At 39.6% G+C, this 27,065-nt stretch overlaps 1 protein-coding gene and 1 pseudogene across 6 annotated transcripts in view; both read left to right on the top strand.

Moving 5' to 3' along the window:
* Positions 1 to 27,065, top strand: part of ROBO2 (roundabout guidance receptor 2) — a 1,759,746-nt gene that overhangs the window by 617,395 nt on the left and 1,115,286 nt on the right. The gene's annotated exons all lie outside the window — the stretch shown is intronic.
* LOC140709808 (lipopolysaccharide-induced tumor necrosis factor-alpha factor pseudogene) lies at positions 4,075 to 8,372 on the top strand (annotated as a pseudogene).

Genomic DNA, 27,065 nt, shown 5'->3' on the forward strand with positions numbered 1-27,065 from the left:
TTCTATTGCTCAGCAATCTTTAAAATTAAACGAAGGATTCAGGTGATAGGGAAAAAATGAAGTTCGTGTTGCTTATTTCTATATTTTGAGGTCTACTTTAACTTTATATTTGTTATTTTATTCTCAAATAACATATTTCTACATATTCTACAAGTGACAGTTGGAACACATTTTGTTCACTGAGAATGAGAAGGGAACGAACGTTGGACAGAGAGTGGGTTACCCATTCAATGGTTTTCTTTCTAGAGTTCAACAGTATTAAAGACAATAACTGTTCCTCTCCCACTGTATTATTTCCTTTTTTCCCCAACGATCACAAAAAGGAACTGGAATATAGTACATCTCCTTTCAAAACAAAACTGGATATTGGAACTTGATCATTATTTCTTACATGCCTGCAAGGCATTTTTTGTACTAATAAAATGACTCAGATATGTTAAATTCATCCATTCAAATGTGTACACATCGCTTTTGCTCTCCATTGTGTACATGTGCACATAAAGCCTAAGCATATCTTCGCCCCTTTATTAACAACAGATAAAAATATATGTTGAGCATTTATTCTGTGTCCGGCACTGTGTACAGTGGGAGAGGAACAGTTACTGTCTTTAATACTGTTGAACTCTAGAAAGAAAAGCATTGAATGGGTAACCCACTCTCTGTCAAACATTCATTCCCTTCTCATTCTCAGTGAACAAAATTTGTTCCAACTGTCACTTGTAGAAAACCTGAACTGTTTTCAAAGAAACATGTATGGTTTCGTGATTCTTCATTTATGTCTCATTTTCTCCCAGCTTCACTTACAAGTTTTATATATTGGCCAATGACATGTGGTACTGAGAGCTGCAAGGCATTAAAGAAAGTGAAAAGTCAAAAATATAAACCTGCTATGAAAAAGTCAGAGGCGAAAAGCTAGATTTAGACATCTAGTGGACCTTGGTTTATTTAGACCTTTCCCTGTAATATGTTTAAAACTTTAACAGAATAACATCCCTAAAAGTCAAAATTCCATTTGTGTAATTTACAAAGTGAGAAATGGATTTTTTACAGTCTGATTTTGGCTGATAAATGTATGTTTCATGGTAGGAAAATATAACTGGGACTCTATGAGCAACAGAAACCTGTGAGAAGACCCTCTACAGCAGAAGCCCCCACATTGTTCTTTTCTCCCATCCTACCTCCATGCCCACACCTGCTGCTGTTCACACCAAGAATGAATCTACAAAGTGCAGACAGTATCCTTTTTATGACTTCCCCACAGCTTTCAGAGCTTCCGCAAAGGTTTCATTAGTCTCTTTGAAGTTCAAAATGTGACCTGGAACACATTCTCATATTGAGTTGTAGCTTCCCGTTTATTACTAAAGAGGCAGTAGCAATAAAGGGACACAATGTATTACAAGATTTTTCTCAATGTGTCATTGGACTGTGAACTTGGCTCTTGCTCCATTTTAAAGTTTACCAGTGTTCTCTTGTGTACTTTCTGTTCTTGCATCCTCTCTCCCAACCATTTCTAGGAAAACGAATCTCTAAGGAATCATAAAATCGTAGAATATTGTAACTAATAGAGACCTGAGAGATTCTGTTTTCTGATCTTTTAATTTTCGAGAGGGAACTAAGATCAAATTTTCTGTAATTTGACAAGCATTCTGACCTAAAAACAGCGTTCATAAGAAGCATAAATGTTACTAGAAGGAGAGCTTCTCGGGCAGAATGACATTCTAGAATGATCTGCAAGTCCCTGAAGGTAATTAGGCAGCTGTTTTATTGCTTAATCCCCATGTCATGTTCAGGTTTTCTCTTCTTATTTTAAAAAAGAATGTTGCTCTAAAGAGACAGAGATTATTGTGCACAGTTAAAGAATGGAGATGAGGAATATGGGATCCCTTTTCAGTAATATTATGTGTTTAACTTTTATCTAGGTAGTTTTGAAAGAAAAACAGTTGTAAGTGCATGAAATTATGTATCTATGTCATATGACTTTCTTTTAATATACCTGGTATAAAATTTTCACACAGTGTGATTGCAAGCACTGTGTTTCCTGGGGACATGCGTGCATGTGACTATATATTTCAGTGCTTTTACCCATGTGTGTACATATATGTGAGTGTTGAATGAGTGCATCTGCCCATTGGAGGAATTTCACTTCATTCTGACAATAAAATTGCCTGTTTAAAGGGAGGAAAAAAGACTAATAGTAACTAAAAGGAAAAATAAAAAGTTAGAGTGACAATTTGTTAGGTGTTTACTATGAGCCAGGCACTGACCTAGTGGCTTTATATGCATCTTGATTAACTTCACCGTGGCACTAATAGGTCGATAGTTTTCTCTTCATCTTCCAGATCAGAAAAGGTTGAGACCTCAGAGAAGTTAAGTGACTTTTCCTGCGTCACATAGATGGCAGTAGTAGAGTATGGATTTCCACCCAAATCCAGTTGGTGGCAAAAAACAAAAAATAGCTAAATGTAAAACAATGTTTATACTGCCTAAGTATGTTATATTAATTAACCCATTTTATGATCCCAGAATTCGATAAGGTTGATACTGCTATTCCTGTTTTATATATGCGAAATTGAAAACCATTGAAAGTTTAAGTAACTTGCTGCAGTTAAAATGACACATCTGGAATATAAACCAGTAGCCTGGTTGGACTACATACTTCAAGTCACTTATATACAGTGCTGTCCAAAGTGGGTATCTACCTTTTCCTCTCCTTGTGGAGAGGAAAGAACAGAGAACAGAACATATTCACATTTTGCATGTCATTTTAGATTTAATTTATCTTTAAAATTATATTTTACACAAGGTTAATAATTGTCACTTTGGAAAGTTCTGATGTTTATCATTCCAGAGGCATTCACTTTTCACATTAAGAAAAAAAACTACTTTATCATGCATCAGGGGTTCCTCTACACTCAGTAAAGAGACATTGGCATAAGATTTAGAATACATTGTAATTACTCATGTGAATTGGAACATACAGCACTATATCAGCGAGATATTGTCCGGTAGACTTCCGTAGTGGAAAACAGAAACAATTATGACGCATAAAAGAATTTTTTAAGAAGGCAGTCCACAAGAGGCATGGAAGTGCACCAATATGACCTGAAGGACCCAGGCACTGTCTGTATTTTGGCTTCAAGGTGTCCACTGGGAGTTGACTCTTGATTTTTTTAGAAATTTTTAAATTAATTTTAATTGTTGTGGGTACATAGTAGGTATAATATTTTGGGGGTACCTGAGGTGTTTTGATGCAGGCGGGTCATGTAAAATAATCACATCATGATTTCCACATTCCAGATGAAAGAGGAAGGTAGGAAAGGCAAGAGTGTGCTCCTCCCAGCTGAGTTAAGTCTCTTTAAGAAGCGTCTCTGAAAGTTCCATACACCATTTTTCACTCACTTCTTATTGGCCAGGAAGGAATCATAGTGTAGTACCTCGCTGCAAGGTGAGTTGGGTCATGTAGTATTTTATCTCGGCTCATGTGGTGGTTTTACCTCTTTAAATTTCCTATGTATTACAAAAAACAAATATATAGCTACGGCCGTAGTTCACATCTTTATTTGTGTTATTTTAAAAATAAATAAAGAAGCACATTTTATTTATGTCATCATATTCTCTTTGAATTTAAAAAGATCCGATTCTCTGATAAAGCAGAAAAGCAATGAACTTAAATTTCCTGATGCATAGTGTCGAACAATCACTTCTTACATATTTAATTACAAGCTACAGTCAGTCTTTGGCCATAGGGATCAAAGATGAATAACAGTTTATCCTTCTCTCAAAAACCTACAATTTTTTTTGGAGGAGAAAGACGTACAAATTCATCATAATACACAATAGAAAATCTATTTAAGAAGTAATAGCTGTACACCAGAGGGAATAAAACTAACTCTGGCCTCCCGGCTCGACAGGCGGCGCGGGCGCCGGTGAACTGGCGGTTCCAGGACCTCGCCAGGCGGCCACGGGGCCTTCCTCAGCGCCGTCTGCACCGCCATCCTATGAAGAGACGGTGCTGTTAACGGTTATTACCCCACACGCCTCCAGCTCCCACGCCCGGGTATGAAGAGACGGGGCTGTTACCGGTTATTACCTCACACGCCTCCGGCTCCCACGCCCGGGTGTGAAGAGACGGTGGCGGTTAACGGTTATTACCCCACGCCTCCGGCTCCCATGCCCGGGTATGAAGAGACGGTGCTGTTAACGGTTATTACCCCACGCCTCCGGCTCCCACGCCCGGGTATGAAGAGACGGTGCTGTTACCGGTTATTACCCCGCACGCCTCCGGCTCCCATGCCCGGGTATGAAGAGATGGTGGCTATTAACGGTTATTACCCCACACCTCCGGCTCCCATGCCCGGGTATGAAGAGACGGTGCTGTTAACGGTTATTACCTCACACGCCTCCAGCTCCCACGCCCGGGTGTGAAGAGACGGTGGCGGTTAACGGTTATTACCTCACACGCCTCCAGCTCCCACGCCCGGGTGTGAAGAGACGGTGGCGGTTAACGGTTATTACCCCACGCCTCCGGCTCCCATGCCCGGGTATGAAGAGACGGTGCTGTTAACGGTTATTACCCCACACGCCTCCGGCTCCCATGCCCGGGTGTGAAGAGACGGTGGCTGTTAACGGTTATTACCCCACACGCCTCCGGCTCCCATGCCCGGGTATGAAGAGACGGTGCTGTTAACGGTTATTACCCCACACGCCTCCGGCTCCCATGCCCGGGTGTGAAGAGACGGTGGCGGTTAACGGTTATTACCCCACGCCTCCGGCTCCCATGCCCGGGTATGAAGAGACGGTGCTGTTACCGGTTATTACCCCACACGCCTCCGGCTCCCATGCCCGGGTATGAAGAGATGGTGGCTATTAACGGTTATTACCCCACACCTCCGGCTCCCATGCCCGGGTATGAAGAGACGGTGCTGTTAACGGTTATTACCTCACACGCCTCCAGCTCCCATGCCCGGGTATGAAGAGACGGTGCTGTTAACGGTTATTACCCCACACGCCTCCAGCTCCCACGCCCGGGTATGAAGAGACGGGGCTGTTACCGGTTATTACCTCACACGCCTCCGGCTCCCATGCCCGGGTGTGAAGAGACGGTGCTGTTAACGGTTATTACCTCACACGCCTCCGGCTCCCATGCCCGGGTGTGAAGAGACGGTGGCTGTTACTGGTTATTACCCCACACGCCTCCGGCTCCCATGCCCGGGTGTGAAGAGACGGTGCTGTTACCGGTTATTACCTCACACGCCTCCAGCTCCCACGACCGGGTGTGAAGAGACGGTGGCGGTTAACGGTTATTACCTCACACGCCTCCAGCTCCCATGCCCGGGTGTGAAGAGACGGTGGCGGTTAACGGTTATTACCCCACACGCCTCCAGCTCCCACGCCCGGGTATGAAGAGATGGTGGCTATTAACGGTTATTACCCCACACCTCCGGCTCCCATGCCCGGGTATGAAGAGACGGTGCTGTTAACGGTTATTACCTCACACGCCTCCAGCTCCCATGCCCGGGTGTGAAGAGACGGTGGCGGTTAACGGTTATTACCTCACACGCCTCCGGCTCCCATGCCCGGGTGTGAAGAGACGGTGGCTGTTAACGGTTATTACCTCACACGCCTCCGGCTCCCATGCCCGGGTATGAAGAGACGGTGGCGGTTACCGGTTATTACCCCACGCCTCCGGCTCCCATGCCTCGGCCAACTACGGGGCTGGTGACAGGGCCTGGAGGGAAGGGCATGAATCGTGCTTCGTATTTTGCCAGCCAGCGCCCATCCCCAGTAACAATCCAATTATCGTGCAGACGGTCTATGTGCAGCACCCCATCCCCTTTTTGGACCGTCCTGTCCAAATGCGTTGTCCTTCCTGCAACAAGATGATCGTGAGTCAGCTGTCCTGTAACGCCGGTGCTCTGACCCGGGAGCCCGTGCCTGCTGGGGTGCGTGGCGGGCCTGCTGCTTCATCCCCTTCTGCGTGGACGCCCTGCAGGACGTGGACCGTTACTGTCCCAGCTGCAGAGCTCTGGTGGGCACCTACAAGCGTTTGTAGGACTCAGCCAGACGTGGAGGGAGCCGGGTGCCGCAGGAAGTCGTTTCCACCTCTCATCAAGCTTCACACCTGGTGGAGGTTCTGCCCTGGTGGTCTCACCTCTCCAGGGGGCCCACCTTCATGTCTTCTTTTGGGGGGAAATGTCGCAAAACTAACAAACCTCCAAACCCCAAAAACTGCTGCTTGGAGTCGTGCATAGGACTTGCAAAGACATTCCCCTTGAGTGTCAGTTCAACGGTTTCCTGCCTCCCTGTGACCCTGAGTCCTCCCATCTAACTGTGATCATTGCCCTCTCCGAGTATCTTCCAGTGATCTGCCATCAGTGGCTCTTTTTTCCTGCCTCCGTGGGCCTTTCCGGTGGCAGCCTCAAACTGAGAAGCCACAGTTGCCTTATTTTTGAGGCTGTTCTGCCCGGAGCTCAGCTGAACCAACCTTTAGTGCCTACCATTATCTTATCCATCTCTTCCCATCCCTGATGACAAAGATCTTGCCTTACAGACTTTACAGGCTTGGCTTTTAGATTCTGTAACTTCAGACTTCACTAGCACACAGATTCACTTTCATTTCCTAATTTTTTTTTAAGTACAAAGAGGGGCTATTAACACCCAGTACAGACATATCCATGAGGTCATAAATGCATGCTAGAAAACTAGGGCTGGATTTCATCACTGCGCTGTCTCCCCTTGTTTCTCTGTGCCAGATCTTCAGTGTCCCTTTCCATACAGGGACTTTTTTCTCATAGAGTAATTATATGAACAGTTTTTATGACCTCCTTTTGGTCTGAAATACTTTTTAATAGAATTTCTTTCTTTAAACAAACAAAAAACCAGAGATGGGGTCTTACTGTGTTGCCCAGGCTGGTCTCGAACTCCTGGGCTCAAGTGATCCTTCTGCCTTGGCCTCCTGAAGTGCTGGGATTGCAGGCATGAGCTACTGTGTGGGGCCTGAACATAATTTCAAGAGGAGAATTTATAAAACCATTTTCTCTAGTCATATGATTGGTGTCATTTTCCCATTTGCCAAGGTAGTCTCACTTAAAAAAAAAATAAGGAAAAGAAATGGGTAATTTCTTTTTCTTTTTTTTTTTTGAGACGGAGTCTCGCTGTGTCACCCAGGCTGGAGTGCAGTGGTGCGATCTCGGCTCACTGCAAGCTCCGCCTCCCAGGTTTACGCCATTCTCCTGCCTCAGCCTCCCGAGTAGCTGGGACTACAGACGCCCGCCACCACGCCCGGCTAGTTTTTTGTATTTTTAGTAGAGACGGGGTTTCACTGTGTTAGCCAGGATGGTCTCGATCTCCTGACCTCGTGATCCACCCGCCTCGGCCTCCCAAAGTGCTGGGATTACAGGCTTGAGCCACCGCGCCCGGCCAGAAATGGGTAATTTCATCCGCTGCCTTTACTTGGGGTTAATGTGGTTCTTAAACACCTTCATCGTGGAACTCTCAAAGTGGGGTCCCTTTTGGGTTCCTGGTGGTGGGTTTTGAAAGATAAGGGAAAGCACATTTTGAGCATGTCTGGGTACCACGGTGCAGAACACTTGGGAACCAGAGCTGTTTCAGAGGAATCTGAAGTCTGCTTTTAGTTTTCAGAGACACGACTTGTTGTAAAACATCAAAAGACATGATTTTCAGGACTCAAGCAGCAAGCCAGGATTCTAGGTTGGCTGCTGTGTCATCTTTGAAGTCAAGACTAGGCTGGGCTCGACCTTCAGGAGTCCTCATTTTGACAATAATTCAGCCTAAGGAACTCATGTGAATACTACTATGTGGAAATAAAGCCTAGACCTTGAGCGAACATCTGTATATTGGTTGAAAATGATAGTGGTAACCGTTGATCCCCCTTACGTCATTTTACGTTTGGAAAATTCCAGTAATTATCATTTTTGCAATGAATATGGATACCACATAGTACTTTGGTGTTACCTGCTTTTGAAAAATAAAGTCTTTGGTTCACCCGGTAAAAAAAAAAAAACACCTCATTGGTGAGCCAGGGGTGACCATGAGAAGAAGAGGTTGGAAAAACTTCCCAGAGGATGTGATAGTTGATCTGGACTCAGAAAGTTGAGTAAGATTTCACTGCAAGGCAAGGAATGAGGAACCCAGACAGAAGGAATAGTTTCCAAAACCTTATTACATATCCAGTGATATTTAACGTATAATGATAGTTTAATACTGTGGCATAAATGTATGGTCAGAAGTTCAACATTTCCGTGAACAAAGTTTTATTGGAGCACAGCCATCCATTTGTTTATGTGTGTTCCTACTACATGAGCAGAGTTGAGTAGTTATAACAGGGGCAATATGAATTGCAAGCTGAAAATATTTACAAAAGGGTTTGCTGACTCTTGATATCAATTAAGACATTTGCACAGGTATAAAAAATGTACTGATGATTTCAGAAATTAATTAAAATGTACATGGTTAAACCTTCCCAAACCCTCTGTCTGCAATTACCTAGCAAAGCAAGGTAGAGGGTTAAAGGTGGGTAAATACACGACAGTCAGGGGATAACTTTAATAAACTAGCTTGATATCTAAGAAGATAGCTAGCATTGTGGCCTATACTACAATGTCCCAGATTTTACCCTTCTCACTTTTGTGTACCAGGGAATTTGCATACTAAGACATTGGAAACTGCCAAAATGATAGACATGAAGCTCATCCTTTTGCTAGAAGAGATGTAAGACAAAAATAGAAACAGAGAGGGGAAAGGAAGTGAATTGCAAAGTATGTATTTCCATTTAAGGCTCCTTTTTTTTTTCCCTTAAAGTTTCTGGCTTAAGGTTTAAGTACCTTTGATCTGAGTCAGTCTTTCCCTTTTCCCAGTGCTCAGATGCATTGACACCCTTGACAAGATCAATGCAACTGGAATGGAGGGGGGAAATCAAGAAACGAATATTTTACAAATTAAGTAGGTCAGCCCAAAAGCCTAAGAGCAGACTCAGAGCACCCAAGGACTCATTCAAATAGGGACCCCTTATTATCTTATAATCCCAATATAAATACCTCTTTAGTCCCTCCCCGTGTCAGGGGATTCCACCAAACCTGGGAGTGGCTGCTTCCCTTCTTCCCTTTCTCTATTACACATTCTGATTAACCCTCAAAGAGCTGCATCATTGGGCCTCAGCACATGAGAAGGATTTCTAGGCCAGGCGCAGTGGCTCGCGCCTGTAATGCCAGCGCTTTTGGAGGCCGAGGCGGGTGGATCACCTGAGGTCAGGAGTTTGAGACCAGCCTGGCCAACATGGTGAAATCCCTGCCTCTACTAAAAGTACAAAAATTAGCCGGGCGTGGTGGTGGGCACCTGTAACCCCAGCTACTTGAGAGGCTGAGGCAGGAGAGTCACTTAAACTTGGGAGGTGGAGGTTGCAGTGAGCCAAGATTTGCTACTGCACTCCAGCCTGGGTGACAAACCTAGACTCCATCTCACAAAAAAAAAAAAAAAAAAAAAAAAAAAAAAAGATTTCTAGAACTGTGATGATAAGTAGTATAGCATCCTATAAAGAGCACACAGATTAGTGGGCTGAGAATCAGAGTGCTTACGGTCACTGGATTTTACCGCTGGAAAGGATCTTACCAGTTATCTAGTCTAACTTCTCATTTTCCTCTGTAAGAAACTCAGGTCCAAATCAATAATGTGACCAATATTTTAGTCCTGGTCTATTCCACTGTGGGACCCTGAAGCCTCTAATTCTCATCAGTCTCTGTGTTTTAAATGCAAAATTCACATAAATCAAATAATCTCAAGAAACCTCTACATTATAGGATGGTAGTAGTCCACATCTTGACAAAACAAAACAAACCAAACATTTTAAAACATTTAAAAAGCACTATTGAATTTTAAGAAGGGCCTTTCTGATTTTTAGCATCAGGCTTCAGAATGTAACCTTTCATATCTGGACTGGACTGTCGCTTAGAGTGAGTTCCCAGCATACTATAGAAAACATTGAATTCTCTTCTTCATTTATTATTATTTTTTTCTTAAAGATGACTCTCATATTATTTGTCCAGAAGTTTGATGTGAAAAAACAGTTGTAGCAACAATTACTTTTCTTTTTTTTTTTTTTTTTTTAGACAGGGGCTCCCTCTGTCATTCAGGTTGGAGTGCAGCTGTGTGCCCTCAACTCACTGCAACCTCTGCCTTTCGGGTTCAAGCGATTCACCCACCTCAGCCTACGAAGTAGCTGGGACTACAGGCATGGATCACCATGCCTGGCTAATGTTTGTATTTTTAGTATAGACGGTGATTTGCCACGTTGGCCAAGCTGGTCTCAAACTCCTGGCCTCAAGTGATCCACCCGCCTCGGCCTCCCAAAGTGCTGGGATTACAGGCGTGAGCCACCTCGCCCCGCCCAGCAATTGCCTTCTGCACGGCGTGATTCCAGTGGAGGCCCCAGTCAGCAGGTCATTCCAGTGAGTCATTGTCGCCAACCATTGACAAGGCCCAGGAGAACAGCAGAGGTGGGGAGGTGGGGCAGGAATAGGGGAAAGGGCAGGAATGGGGGAAAGGGCAGGAATAGGGGAAAGGGCAGGAATAGGGGAAAGGGCAGGAATAGCGGAAGCAAGTTTTGAAAACGGATTTATCTGGGTCCAAATTTGAAATATTTTACTTACTAAATCTCTATCATGTTTACGATAACCTCATCAAACTCTGCAAGCCTCAACTTTCTCAATGTAAAAATAGCAATGCCTATATCGTTCTGTTAAATATGGGTTAAATAATGGTGAAGTGTCTCTAGATAACCACCATATTCGTTGCAAAGTAAAGGATGGAAAAACTCTAGCCTAATATATATATTTTCTTTTGTTCCTTGCCTTCTTTGTCTGCACTTCTTTTTTTTTTTTTTAATTTATTTATTATTATTAAACTTTAAGTTGTAGGGTACATGTGCACAACGTGCAGGTTTGCTACATATGTATACTTGTGCCATGTTGGTGTGCTGCACCCATCAACTCGTCATTTACATCAGGTATAACTCCCAATGCAATCCCTCCCCCCTCCCCCCTCCCCATGATAGGCCCCGGTGTGTGATGTTCCCCTTCCCGAGTCCAAGTGATCTCATTGTTCAGTTCCCACCTATGAGTGAGAACATGCGGTGTTTGGTTTTCTGTTCTTGTGATAGTTTGCTAAGAATGATGGTTTCCAGCTGCATCCATGTCCCTACAAAGTACAAAAACTCATCCTTTTTTATGGCTGCAAAGTATTCCATGGTGTATATGTGCCACATTTTCTTAATCCAATCTGTCACTGATGGACATTTGGGTTGATTCCAAGTCTTTGCTATTGTGAATAGTGCTGCAATAAACATACGTGTGCATGTGTCTTTATAGCAGCATGATTTATAGTCCTTTGGGTATATACCCAGTAATGGGATGGCTGGGTCATATGGTACATCTAGTTCTAGATCCTTGAGGAATCGCCACACTGTTTTCCACAATGGTTGAACTAGTTTACAGTCCCACCAACAGTGTAAAAGTGTTCCTATTTCTCCACATCCTCTCCAGCACCTGTTGTTTCCTGACTTTTGAATGATCGCCATTCTAACTGGTGTGAGATGGTATCTCATTGTGGTTTTGATTTGCATTTCTCTGATGGCCAGTGATGATGAGCATTTTTTCATGTGTCTGTTGGCTGTATGAATGTCTTCTTTTGAGAAATGTCTGTTCATATCCTTTGCCCACTTTTGGATGGGGTTGTTTGTTTTTTTCTTGTAAATTTGTTTGAGTTCTTTGTAGGTTCTGGATATTAGCCCTTTGTCAGATGAGTAGATTGCAAAAATTTTCTCCCATTCTGTAGGTTGCCTGTTCACTCTGATGGTAGTTTCTTTTGCTGTGCAGAAGCTCTTTAGTTTAATGAGATCCCATTTGTCAATTTTGGCTTTTGCTGCCGTTGCTTTTGGTGTTTTAGACATGAAGTCTTTGCCCATGCCTATGTCCTGAATGGTACTACCTAGGTTTTCCTCTAGGATTTTTATGGTATTAGGTCTAACATTTAAGTCTCTAATCCATCTTGAATTAATTTTCGTATAAGGAGTAAGGAAAGGATCCAGTTTCAGCTTTCTACTTATGGCTAGCCAATTTTCCCAGCACCATTTATTAAATAGGGAATCCTTTCCCCATTTCTTGTTTCTCTCAGGTTTGTCAAAGATCAGATGGCTGTAGATGTGTGGTATTATTGCTGAGGACTCTGTTCTGTTCCATTGGTCTATATCTCTGTTTTGGTACCAGTACCATGCTGTTTTGGTTACTGTAGCCTTGTAGTATAGTTTGAAGTCAGGTAGCGTGATGCCTCCAGCTTTGTTCTTTTGACTTAGGATTGTCTTGGAGATGCGGGCTCTTCTTTGGTTCCATATGAACTTTAAAGCAGTTTTTTCCAATTCTGTGAAGAAGCTCATTGGTAGCTTGATGGGGATGGCACTGAATCTATAAATTACCTTGGGCAGTATGGCCATTTTCACGATATTGATTCTTCCTATCCATGAGCATAGTATGTTCTTCCATTTGTTTGTGTCCTCTTTTATTTCACTGAGCAGTGGTTTGTAGTTCTCCTTGAAGAGGTCCTTTACATCCCTTGTAAGTTGGATTCCTAGGTATTTTATTCTCTTTGAAGCAATTGTGAATGGAAGTTCATTCCTGATTTGGCTTTCTGTTTGACTGTTACTGGTGTATAAAAATGCTTGTGATTTTTGCACATTAATTTTGTATCCTGAGACTTTGCTGAAGTTGCTTATCAGCTTAAGGAGATTTTGGGCTGAGACAATGGGGTTTTCTAAATATACAATCATGTCATCTGCAAACAGGGACAATTTGGCTTCTTCTTTTCCTAACTGAATCCCCTTGATTTCTTTCTCTTTCCTGATTGCCCTAGCCAGAACTTCCAACACTATGTTGAATAGGAGTGGTGAGAGAGGGCATCCCTGGCTTGTGCCAGTTTTCAAAGGGAATTTTTCCAGTTTTTGCCCATTCAGTATGATATTGGCTGTGGGTTTGTCATAAATAGCTCTTATGATTTTGAGGTACGTTCCATCAATACCGAATTTATTGAGCGTTTTTAGCATGAAGGGCTGTTGAATTTTGTCAAAAGCCTTTTCTGCATCTATTGAGATAATGATGTGGTTCTTGTCTTTGGTTCTGTTTATATGCTGGATTATGTTTATTGATTTGCAAATGTTGAACCAGCCTTGCATCCCAGGGATGAAGCCCACTTGATCATGGTGGATAAGCTTTTTGATGTGTTGCTGAATCCGGTTTGCCAGTATTTTATTGAGGATTTTTGCATCGATGTTCATCAGGGATATTGGTCTAAAATTCTCTTTTTTTGTTGTGTCTCTGCATACCACCCTGAACGCGCCCGATCTCGTCTGCACTTCTTTTTAGAATTGACCTCCAGAAGTATATCTTCTTTCTAAGTTTATATTATTCTTATAGAGTTGTTATAAATATGGTATTTGTATATTAAATATAACTCAATTTCAATTTTTTATATATAAACTAGGAAAGGTGATCAATGTTTATAAGCCATATGGCCATATATTTTACTCTGACTATATGTGCGTCTATATGTGGCTTGAAGTTAGCTGTTTGGGTGATCAAATCAGAATAAATAAATCAACTTGATTTATGTTTGTGTTTTTCAAGAACTTTGTGCAATCCTTCATCTAAATTAAAGAAATCAACTAGTTTTGTAACAATATAGACAACGCTCTAAGAATAGCATTTTGCATTGTGTGTGGTATGCAAAAAAATGTTTTTCCCTCTGTATCCAGTATGTTTATGGGCCCCTCCTCACCCCAACAGTTGGTATATGCCCAGGGAATGTGAAATCATTTCAGCATTGGCCCAAGTACAACATAGAGTAATTAGAGAAGTAAATCTATTCTCTACAACTCATTGTGTGTATTCAAGAGCCAAATGAAATTTTCCTTGCAATTACCCTATGTTTGGGGATTATTCACCCCACTGCTTATTTCCTAACTCCAACTGTTTGCCCATGTGTCTGTCTGTCACTCTCCATCTTTCTTCATCAATCCAATAAAATACAGCTGACCAAAAATGAGAACCAAGGCAGTATGTGTAAAAATTAATTTGAAAAGCAAAATGTCAAGTTTGAAAATACAAACAGACAAGTTCTTTTCTTCTTTATATATAAGTTCTAAATTCATGGAGAACTACATGGTGTTTTTAAGTACAGAAATAACAAGTTAAAAATCACCCTGAATCCAACAATCCAAAGGAAACCATGAGTTTAGACAAACAATTTACCTTCCTGGGATATTGAACTAAGATTCCACTGAATGATTTATCTCCATTTTCCTGCAGCAATTCATCTATCTATGCTACATTCACTGTACTACTTATTAGCATAAGTAAAACTAGTGAGCTGCAAGAATTGATGATCAATTGTTTTTCTCTTGCCCTAAATCTCTGCCTCCAATGTTGTCCTGAAATGAACTAAACTGAGTACCATCAAATGGAGGCTAGAGGTCATATCCCCCTCATTTCCATATTAGCTTATGTTATATGTAATGATTTATATAGAGAGAGATAGATATAGATACCTGTATATAATATACTTTATCATTATAACAACATAATAATTATAGAATTATTTAAAGTTTCATATATATAACTTTATACATATATAGACTATATATAATATATACAACATATTTTATATATACATACATATATTCTAGACCTAACCTACAGCTAGTACTGCAAGTGGAGAATTTTGGTCTCTTTTTCCTTTAAAGAGGGTCAGCTCCAAATATCTTAAGTTTGTTTAGTGTTTACAGAAGCTTGGGAGAGAATAATGTACTTATTCTACCAAAATTGCCCCATTTTTTGTGTGTGAGTGTGTGATATGCCTGTCTAGAGGAGAAGACCAAATGATTAATACTTTTGTTTGTAGGATGGATTTTTGATGATGCCTAGTCGCTTACAGAATAAAGTCCAGGCTTTTAACCGACTTTTCCCATTCTGTCTTTAATTTGGTCTCATTTTTGCCTTTCTTCTGTTACTTGGACATGTCTTGAATTTTCTGCCCTTTTCCTTTGTACCTTCCTCTGGAAATACCTTTTGAGGGTACTAAACTCTTTGTTTTAGACATGAAACAAGAAACTTAGTACTAGATAAACTTAGTGGCTAGCCCAAGGTCACACAGAGAGTTCGTGTCAGCCACCTGCCATCTCCACAGCTGCATCTCAAGCTTCTCTGATACCACATTCCACTTCTGTATAGAGCTCATTCCTGTGGTTTTTCACTCTCCAACACACCAGATGTACTGCTTCCACATTCTGTCATTATCTCCGCACATTTCTTTCAGTCTTCATACTTTCTTTACGTTGTTTATTTTTATATCTCTTTTCCGGTGATGGGAAGAAGGCTCCTACTGAATAACAGCCTAGGAGAGGGATAAGCAAGCTCCGTGAGAAATGCTGGCAATGCTCAATAGTAAATGCTGTAGTTATTAAGGAAAAGGCTGAAAATATAAGATGAATGATTCCAATGTTGTATTTTCATACGGGAAAAAAATCAGGCAAATGGCAAAAATAATTGTTTATTAACAGGAAGAAACAATCTGGAAAACAATGATTTCAAGTGAATAAAGATGGGGAGGAAGTGGTAAGTGAATATGCTCTGTGTGTGTGTGTGTGTGTGTGTGTGTGTGTGTAGTGTCTTCACATATCAGAGAAAAATCTGAAGAAAATAAAGTTATGTCCAAGGTCGAAGTCTTACTAATACTGTTTATATCTCTTTTCTGGTGATGGGAACAAGGCTCCTAATGAACAACAGCCTAATAGAGGGATAAGCAAGCTCCGTGAGAAATGCTAGCAATGCTCAATAGTAAATGCTGTAGTCAGTACGGAAGAGGCTGAAAATATAAGATGAATGATTCCAATGATGTAATCATTACATAAGCAACACAAATTTTAGAAAATGACCATAACAGATGTTAATGAGCTTGTGAATTTACATACAAATCCTGTTTATGTTTCATTTGACTGGGCAGCAGGTGAGGCTGAGGATCTCCATATATTATAAGAGTGTACAAAATATTCTCTATTTGGAAACATTTGCTAAAGAGTAATGATATGATTATTGCTCAAAGGGAGTGCAGATTAAATGTCATTGAAGCTACTCTAATGCTGTAAAAGTGGCACTGCTAAAATGAGAAATAACCTTCCAAGGCAGGTGTTTGATATATACCCTACGGGCCACTTAAATCTAGATACACTGACAAATTAGAAGATCCCTTATAGATAGATAATAGATGCTTTAAGGTGAGGGAGACAATTTTTAAGTACCCAGATACTTACTCTAATGGTTTGGGTTACTCTCCTAATACCTATAATTTAGAGATTATGGGACATTTTTCAGTGGAATTCAATGATTTCCATCAGTTATCATTTTTATTCATTAAAAATGCGTTGATTTCTCTTATACTACTGTGTTTGGTTTTTGATCCATTAAAATAATGTATGTATTGGAAATTGTAGACTGCCAGACAATTGTTTTCATTATTTATGAAATGTTGTTCCCTCACTTTTCAAATGGTAGCACTTTGAAATGTGTCAGGCTTTCCAGCAGGGGATTTTCTTAAAAACCTATGACCCTCTTATTTCTAAAATAATGATAATAATAAAATCAGATAAATCAGATAATTGATTTCTTCTCCTCACTTTGGATTCATAAAGATCCCATGAGTTAGAGATCTATGCAAAGCAATTTATAATAAGGAAAGCAAGGGAATTCAAAGGAAAAAGATTACACTGGAAGACAAAGAAAGAGACATGTGTGTCTAATAACAGATACTGAGGTGTAAACAAAACCGTTGTTTTGCTTTTACAAGTTTGTTTTTCTCTGTTAGACTCTAAACCCCTTAAGGGCAGCAAAATTGTTTTACCCATTTTTAAAAATATCTAGCTCTAGTACATAGAGCTTCCAGTACATAGAAGGCATTCAATAAATGGTAGAAAGAAAAAGAGGAAAGAGAGGAAGTGACAAGACATTTTGGAAAGAATCAAAAATAATTGAAATAAATATTGAAAAATTGTTTTTCAATTTTTCCATAGATGATAAGATGAAGGATGATCTTCGTGGTTTTGTTTTTTAAATATATTTCTTCTATATAGTGTATAAAACACATTTTAAAATAAGGAAAACCTCTATGATATTGTTTTGTTTCTGACAGATTAATGAATGAGCTCTTTAAAAGTGGGTTACACCTCCGTCTCAAAAAAAAAAAAAAAAAAAAAAAAAAAAGTGGGTTACCTTAGGCTTTAAGGCGAGAACGTAAGCATTGTTTCAGGTAAAGATGCATTTTCTGTATAAGTAATTCATCTTTCTTCCTTTCTTATTTAAACGGAAAAAAATTCTTTTATTTCAGAATCCTACTTTCTGAGTCACTTGAAATGTTTTCTCAACCAATGTGGCCAAATTGTGCTGTTATATTAGGAATGCACTCAAAAAAGAGGTGCTTAATTTCTCTTATCTCCTCTAGACAGACTGTAATTAGAATTAACCAGGGTTTTACTTAATTTTGCAGGAGTTCTTGTGTACAGCAGCCTTCATAGTCATAGTATAATTAACATTGTATCACTCCCATTAGTGTTTTTAAGCACTTAAATTGTGCCATAATGGTCACAGCTAAAGTTGCCATTAAAGTGCGATTGCTATTTATTATGCTCATAAAGTAGACACTTTACCGCAGAAAAAATGTATATAGTAGGATTCCATTTAGAAAGCAGAAACAGACAGTGCCATTAGTTATGGCACCCTTGGGCTGAAAGGGCTGTCTCAAATTGATCCTATTCTTATTTTATTCAGTAGGCAGTGGAGAAATCTAAAAACAGATGACAAGTCATTCAAATCATTGCTTTAAAGGAAAAAACAGGTCTTGATTAGCTGAGTTCCCACATAGACTTATAAAATGTTGACATTAGGACAAACCTACAGGATGAGGGAGTCTAACTTGTTCATTTTACAGATGAGAAAACTGAGACAAGAGAAGGTTGGGCATCAATCTTAAGGTTACAGAAGCATAGTGGGGCAGGGTTAACAGTCAGATCATAAGACTTAGAGTTCTCATGCACATTTCACAAGGCCATACTGAATAAATTTAACGGTAGGTTTTGTTTTCTGTTGTTCCCAGCAAATGATTGACACCCCTTTAATTAAGTTTAGCTTCATTGACTAGCAAGGTGCATTATGTTTCCTTTACAAGACATTTTACCTGATTTCAGGGTCAACAATGTCATATAGATATTAGACAGGGTTTGTTTTTACATGTTTGTTGATTCTACATGATGTTGTTGTTTTGTTTCATTTTGTTTTTCAAGATTCATTTTATTGAAGGTGACAGAATTATCCTAATGTCATTGGCTCTTGTCATTGAAAAGAGAAGAGCTCTATACAATTTTAGTTTTTTCTAATAATCGTATTATATAATCAGTTTGGTTCCACTATCTATACGTTAATTTTGTTTCCCAATGCAGGCTGGTAAAGATATATTTTATTCAGCTGAATTGTTGCAACTCAACACAAACCATTTATAAGAGTAAACAATTATCACTGAAATGAGAACAATTTAGTGGTCTTGCATGATTAATGTCCTACATAAATTCTTTATGACACCGAATTGAAAGATGATGTTATGAATGTATAATGGCAAGTTAACAGAATATGTCACCTTTTGATTTGTTTCTGAGGAGACAGGCCTTGCAATCAGTGATTTTCCAATGGCCAGAAGCCTATAAAACTACCATATTTGTTCCTTGTAAATTAAAATTTAGAAGCCACAATGATGTATGTTGTTAGACCAGCTGGGAGAAAAATGCCTGGAAAAGGAAATTGCTTTATATATTTTTTTCTGATAAATTTCAGCTCTATGTGTGTGGGTGGAATTTTATTTTTCTATTTCATGTCATCATTACTTTGGAAAGTTTAACAGCAAAATTTATAAACTTTCTATTTTGTTATTGTTTACATTTTGGAGAAAAAAAGGCTTGAAAAAATGGTATAATGCATGTAATCCTCACAAAAGCCAGACTGATAAAAATACATAAGAGTTAAATAATTATACAAATGTCTGTTTTCTTAAATGGGACCAAAGAATAGACTATAAAATCTATCATTAATATTTTTAAAATATCAGACATGCAAGGGATCTTATGGATTATCTTAATTTTTATCTGAAGATGAGGCCATTGAAATTTTTCAAGTACAAGAAATACTTTAAGATGATACAGTCCATTAGTGGCAATGTCAGGAGTAGTATTTGAGCATATTTAATTCCATTTCATATTGCAAACTTTCTAATTTATTCTTTTCCATATGCTGCTCCCCAGTGACCGAAACCAGGCCTTCTTCACATTATTTGGCTTAACTCATTAAATCAACACAAGTTTGTGAATGCCTACTATATGCCAGATACTACCTTTCTAGGCATTAAGAGAAAATAAATAAACGAGATTAAAAAAAAAAATACGCACCAACATTTATATTGAAGAATTTGGGGAGATTTTATTTAAAAATAAGGAAAACATATAGCACATTACATAATGATAAATGTTATGTTATGTAGAAAATAAAGCAGAAAAGAGAATACCAGGTGAGTATTAGTTTTAGATAAGATGGTCAGGAAAGGATTCATAAAAACTTTTACCAAAGACAGACAGCACAAGAGTCATAGAGCTATCTTGTGAAGAATCATGTCAGACGAAAGGAATGGCAAGTCTTCTAGTGCTAAGGCCAGAGTGTGCCTGTTAGATTTGGGGAGTACCCTGTCTAGCCATAAGGAAGAAGCAGGAAAGAGGGTAGAGGTGAAATGGGGGTGTAGGGTGCGGAATGTGAAAGCCTCATAGCTCATCATAAGGACCTTAGCTCTTACTTTGAATAATAATATGAAATTTTATTTCTTCATTCTTAACTCATACAACACATATTTAGTGACTGTCTACTGAGTGCAGGCCCTGATTGTTCAAATCATTGGAAATAGGTTAGCAAACTCAAGGCCTCATTTTTACTGCAAAATTAAAGAGAAAGTTTTGAGCAGAGGAGTGACGTAACATTCCTACCTTTAGTGGGGGCCCTGTGCCTAAGGTTCAGCATGAGATGTATAGAGAGGCAAGAGCTGGTGGAGGCCACATTTACGAACAATTACAATAACCCAGGAAAGATGACAGTGGCTTGGACAAGGTGGGTAGAACTGAAGGTAGTAGGAAGCGGTTAGATAATGAATATTTTGAATATATATAATAGACTCTCCTGATGATTAAATGTGGTGTCGGAGAGAAACAGGGATCAAGGATGTCTCCAAGTGTTTTGCCTGAACAACTGGGAGGAATTAGTTGACAACTGAGTTGAACAAGCTGCAGGAAGAGATTAGATAGGAAAGATAGAGAGTTCAGAACTGGACTTGTTACATGTAAGACACCTATTGGACATCCAGCTGGAAAAATCAAGCAGATAGTTGGACTTATAAATTCTGGAGTTCAAGAGAGAGATTAGGCTGCATATGTAGATTTCTGATTAGCATATAGATGGTATTTAAATCTATGAGACCAGATGTGATCACCAAGGGAAGGAGGAGAGAAAACATAAGAGTTCCTAGGACTGAAGCCTAGGGTACTTCTACTTGTACAGATTATGGAAATGAGAAGAAACAACTGGAGATACTGAGATGCAGCAGTTAGAGGCAGAGGCACAACAAAAAGTGCAGCATCCTGAAAGCTAAATGGAAAAAGTATTTCAAGGAAAGGTCCACCTCTTATTCCCAATAGGCCAAGTAGGAAGAGGTGGGAGAATTAACAGTGAATTTACAGCATGAAGGTCATTGGTGACCTTGATAAGAACAGTTTCTGTAGTGTGGTGGTGGGAAAAACCCTGTCTGAAATGGGTTCAAGAGAGAATGAGAAAGGTAAAATTGTTGACAGCTCTTTTGAAAGAAAGCATGTCATTGCCCTGAATGTATTCCAGGTAGGATTGGAGTATTTGGGTCCCCTGCCTGCTGCTGTGGTTAAGTGAGAGGCAATGACGGTATTCCTCTTCTCAACTTCTCTTTCTAAAAAAAAGGTAACAATAATAATGATGCCAATAATAATAGTAATGTACACAGATCTAAACTCCACTGAGAAAGGTCTGCACTGTGACATATAATGAAATAAAAATGAGATGCCTTTTGTTTCTAAAATGTGTGAATTATTGTGGAAATGTGTATTCAATGAGATGATGTTTGTTATTCTTATTTATAATTAAAATTATTTTCTTTTCTATACAATTAGTCAACTTCCCATTCATACTACTAATGGAAAGAAAAAGCTTGATCTTGATAATTTAAGATATCAATGGGTTTCTAGAGTAAAGCATGTTGTCTGTCTTTCAGTTAAATCCATCAGTTCAAATCTTATTCCCCTTCTCCCTCTTCTATTTTCCCCTGCAGCATCTTAACACAGGGAAGACTTACTTAATACCATGGTGCTAAGATATGTGGAGGTGGCTTATTTCCATAGTTTTCAGATTATTGCTAGTATCCACTATTGGTGTAACTGGTGCATGATCCCTGCTTTTGTCTTTCTGTGTCAGATCTGCTCACTTCCTCTCTCCTCTCCTGGTCCGAGGACCTTCTGTTCTGTGTCCTTTTAGCACTTTGGCAGACACTCTATCATCTAGGTTTCCCACATGCCACCTTCTGGCCACAGATAAACTGGAAACACCATTCCAGGGCCCTCTTTATGCCTCAAGAGGCCTGCACCTGTGCATCCACCTTACTTTGGTCATCATGACTACCGCTTATCCAGAGCGCACACAGGGCTATGTGCCAGTGCCAATGGCAATTCCGTAAAGATGTAGGGTTTCTTACAAAGTAATTTTCCCCTGGACTCCCAGCTGGAAAAAAGAACAGAAGCTACACATGATTTTGGATTCTCCTGATTTGTCTCATTTTAAGTTCTCACTCAGACTTCCCTGCCTTGATGTAGGCCTTGGAATTGGAAGACACTGACTCTATTACCAGGCAGACAGGCAGCAGCCCAATCCCAGCAGTGTTCCTCTGAATTGCTCCTGCATCTCCAGCTCAGAGTAGAAAACTATTTTCTCTCTCTTGTGTGATGACAACATCCTACATCATGCCATACCTTCTTCCCTAGTTCTCTATCATAATTTACTCTTTGGTTGACCTCCATACAGACGGAACATCCGAAAACCCCCTTTCGTCTCAGTAACTTAGCTCCTTCTTCCCTAGTTCTCTGTCATAATTTATTCTTTGGTTGACCTCTGTAGAGATTGAACGTCCAGAACCCCCTCTCATCTCAGTAATTTAGCTCCTTCTTTCCTAGTTCTCTATCATAATTTATTCTTTGGTTGACCTCTGTAGACATTGGACGTCCAGAACCCCCTCTCATCTCAGTAATTTAGCTCCTTCTTTCCTAGTTCTCTATCATAATTTATTATTTGGTTGACCTCCGTAGAGACTGAATATCCAGAACCCCCTCTTGTCTCAGTACGTCTTGCAAGTGAAAGTGATCCTCAGATTGGAAACATGCAAAGCCTTATTTTAATCAATTAAGCTCACTTTGACTTCTTTTCTTCTATGCTCCTTCCATCCTGCCGCCAATGAAATGTATGCACAAACTTTAGAAGGTTGAGAGTTTGGGAAAATTATAACTTGGGGGAATAAAATACACAGCAGATACTATTTCAAAAAAGATTATCCTGCAACATCAGTAAAGACAGTAACAAGACTGGTTTCTGGTGTTATTGTAAAATACCCTCACCTTCCCTCTTTGCCTTCATTTCCCTTTGTGAGTGCTGCCAGCCTCCTCTGTCAGAAAAGTCTCTACTTCCCACACTTGTGTCCCCCACATATATGCTCTACTCCTTCATTGCAGAAGCTCATAACTTCAGTTATGCTAAGATATAAAAATTACTGATGCATAACGTTTGGCCTCTCAATAGATTTTGAGGTTTTTGAAACAACGTCATAAAAATTCTACTGAAAATAAAGTGGGACATATATATTTTTTTTTGTCCGACCTCAGAGAAAAAGAATGAAGGTATATATCAAGAACTTCCTAAGTTGAGACATTATAAAAGTAATGAAAGAATCTACTGTGAATGAATTAAAGTTCATTTTAATGAAAACTATTATTTTTACCATTAATTCATTGAACCAAATGCATATACACATGGTACAGATATTTTAGCATGAGCTTCTAATAACAGCACACTTCACTTTCTTTAACTAAGAAGCTGGTGATGAGCCTTTACTCTGGTTTGAACTTCTCTTCTTCTAGGTTCAATGATATCTTTTGATATCCCCTGCCTTCTAATCTCATTCAAAGCCAGATTCTTCAGAGGATATAAATATTTAAATTATTATGTCTTCTCCAATATATTTTTAATTGACTAACTTATAATATGATTTTATTTTTAAATATGACATAAAACTTACATCATGGAAAAGGTAAAACAACTGCCCTATAGCCTTTCTGATCTTCTCCCTCTCTTTTGATTTTTGTTTTATTTGTACAGTTTCCTTGTTTTGGTTCCCTAAGCAAATTTCCTCTTGGTGATTCAACAGTAATCCAGTGAAGTTGTTGTATACTATATCAAGGCTTCTGGTGCTATTTGTTGAAAAAGCAACACTATTTTGTTAATTTTTGAATATGCCTTAAGTTTAGTTTTAAGAATAAACATTAAACCTACCATTTACTGAATGTATTTTACGCACCAGGACTATGCAGAACGTTTTACCCTCATATTTAATTCTTCCCCAACTCCCAAAACAGGTTTGTCATAATACCCATTTTGTAGATGAGAAAATGAAGATCAAATAAGTACTCTGCCCAAAGTGACATGTCTGATAAGAGTTTGGGCAGAAGTTAAACCCGTTTCTTTTCAACATTAGAACCTGAGCTCTTAGTAAATAGAAGGTACACCGTTTCCTCTTACGCCCTGCCTCTCCTGGCCTCACTTAATCAGGACGTGACTTTGTCTACAAGAGTGTCGTATTCCACAACCTTCCTCCTCCCAACTAGACCTTTCATTCTGTTCTCCTTTTCTTCTCTGCAGTAAGCTTCTCCATGTGCTAGCTGAAAGCTGAATTCATAATCTCCACTTCTGGTGAAAAGAGTGACAATTTGATTTCTGAATTAGTGAAAAACTCAAAGCATAAAACTCTGACCTTCCCAGTGTAGTTATGACTGATTTCCCTGGCAGCCTGAGAAACATCCAGTCTCTTACTTCACATGCCTTTGGAGGTTGCCGTAGTCATCTGACCGTTGTCATCAGAGTGGGAAACAAGTCCTTTCTTTCAAATGTTATGATTGTACACGTTTTAAACTGTCCTTTCATATGACCAAAATAATAAGAATTCGTCACTAAATTTTCAGTAATATGTTAACTTTTCGAGAATGATATAGGCAGTTTGCCTTATAAGTATAATGTACAATTTTGACCTTGCCACTTTATATTCTCTGTCAGTGGTGACAGGTGATTTTCCTCACCTCAAATTAGGCAACTGTTCTAGCAACTCGCAGTAATTTTTGTGACATGACTGACATGTGAAAAGTGATATATCCCTTTCATTAAAAGATGCATGTTCTAAGCAAGGAAGCCTCTGTGCTCCCATAAAACCATAGCAAAAAGGAAAACACTTCTACATTGATATTCTGAGAAAGAAAGCCTAGAAAGCCCATTCTCACGCTATCCCCATAAACATCATCATAAACTTTGAGAAGAGTAGAGTCGTGTCTTATGTCAGTTCCTCAAAATAATGATTAAGTTGAAGCACTTTTTAAAATACAACATATATTTGATAAACTAAGAAGCTATTGAAACTTTTGATACTAGAAAGAAAGAAAGAAAATAATCCATCCTATTTATCTGGATGATATCTAGTTACTTTCATCTTGTTTTATATTAACTAATGTTTTGAAGAAATATTCAATATCTCCTAAAAGAGGGTTTCATCAGAGGGGAGGCTATTAAATAATGAATTTCCAGGCTTTTAGAATTTATGCATGCCATTAAATAAAACAACTTTTTTGAGTCATAAATCTCTTTAGCCCATGTGTATGCCACAGAATTTAGGCACGGGTCTAGAGAAATGCCAGCGTGTTGGGATGTGAGGATTAAACACAATGCCTGTCAGACACTGTGAGCTCAAAAGGGTGTTTTGTTTTTCTTCTTTTTTATTTCTGTGAGGACAACTTCCCCGCTCAGCATATCTGCGCCATTTGGAATAATAGGAGTGTTTTAAAATAGGCCTCAAATTAATTATTTGTTTTTCTTAAAAAGTACTTTTCTTCTGGGGAACTGCACAGTTATTTAAACCCGGGAGGAAAACGTGCTCATGTGAAAGCACACATCTTATGAGTGTTTTGTTTTAAACCTGAAAGATTATAAAAATAGAATATATCCTCCAGACATAAGCATAATGGAAACAAAGCATGGAAAAGGGAAAGTCAAGCTTGTCACATGAGTCCGTAGAGAAGACCACCTAAACAGGCTTTGTGTGAGCGACAAGGCTGTTTGTTCACTTGGGTGCAAGTCCGAACAGAGCGTCAGCAAAGGGAGACAGGAAAGGGGCAGCTGTAGAGAGGTGGGTGGGCCGTGGAAAGTTACAGGTAAAGGTGGTTATCTGTTGTCAGCAGGTGGGGGTCACATGGTGGAGAGATCATGAGACTCATCATCCTGGAGAAGGATGTCACAGGGTCCACTGATCAGTTAGGACAGGGCGGGAACAAGTCCTCGTGGTGGAGCGTCATAAGGTGGACATTGAGTGGGGTCTGATGGGAAAGAACGTTTTCTTCAGACGCTGACTGATTTGGGAAAGGTCTGGTAGAGACAAAGGTACATGAACCCATACTGTGTCCTCTTTTGTCAGTTAAGTCATCACCTAAAAGTTTTGGACAAGTTTGGGTTCATCAGTTAAGGCAGGAACTGGGGTTTCACTTCTTTTGTTGTTGGTTTTTTTTTTTTTTTTTTTTTTTTTTTGGCTGCTCCAGATTTCTTGGCTCCTGCAGGCCATCTGGACGCATATGTGCAGGTCACAGGGGTTATAATGGATGAGCTCTGGCTCAGAGGCCTGACAAAACTCACACGCACCCCATATTCATACACAAGTGGGCAAGTATGTGTATGCAGAAAATGAAAAAATAAAGATTCTGTTTTAACTACGTACAAACTCCAAGAAGGACGAGTTCCCTCTGTTTATTTTTCCCTCTCCCTTCTGTTTTCTATGTAGGCAATTCCTAGTGTCCAGCAGGATTATAACTTCTACAAAGAAGTTGTCTTTAAAATTTTCGATCCAGACTTATCTTTTTCTTTTCTGAATTAACATTAACCACCTGTGTCACTGAGTTAGGATATTAATCATTTACATCTTGAGAGCAGGCATATGTTTACATCACGTACCATCGTTTACCTGCTGTTGCTATCTTCTAAAGCAGTACATGCATAAACCTCTCACCCCGGGACTATCGGCTCCTTGGTGTGAAAACCAATATATTTTTTTTCTTTTTCAAATTTATTTTAGAATTGGGTACATGTGCAGGATTGCTACAGAGGTAAATTGTGTGAAGCTGAGATTTGATGTATAAATAAACCCATCACCGTGTTATTGAGCATAGTACCCAATAGGTAGTTTTTCAGACCTTGCCTCCATCCCTCTCTTCCCTCTCTAGTGATCCAGAGTATCTTTTTCCCCATATTTCTTTATGTCCATGTGTACCCAGTGTTTAATTCCCAGTTATAAGTGATGTCATGCAGTTTTTGGAAAACCAATCATTTTACATTTTAATATTGGTAATATATCTAGTGGAATGCTAGCATGCTGTCCTACTTACAATAGCAAAGACTTGGAACCAACCCAAATGCTCAACAATGATAGACTGGATAAAAAAATGGGGCACACATGGAATACTATGCAGCCATAAAAAACAATGAGTTCATGTCCTTTGCAGGGACATGGATGAAGCTGGAAACCATCATCCTCAGCAAACTGACACAGGA

The sequence above is a fragment of the Chlorocebus sabaeus genome, chromosome 22 (genome assembly GCF_047675955.1).
Source record: "Chlorocebus sabaeus isolate Y175 chromosome 22, mChlSab1.0.hap1, whole genome shotgun sequence".
In the NCBI taxonomy this organism is placed as follows: Eukaryota; Metazoa; Chordata; class Mammalia; order Primates; family Cercopithecidae; genus Chlorocebus; species Chlorocebus sabaeus.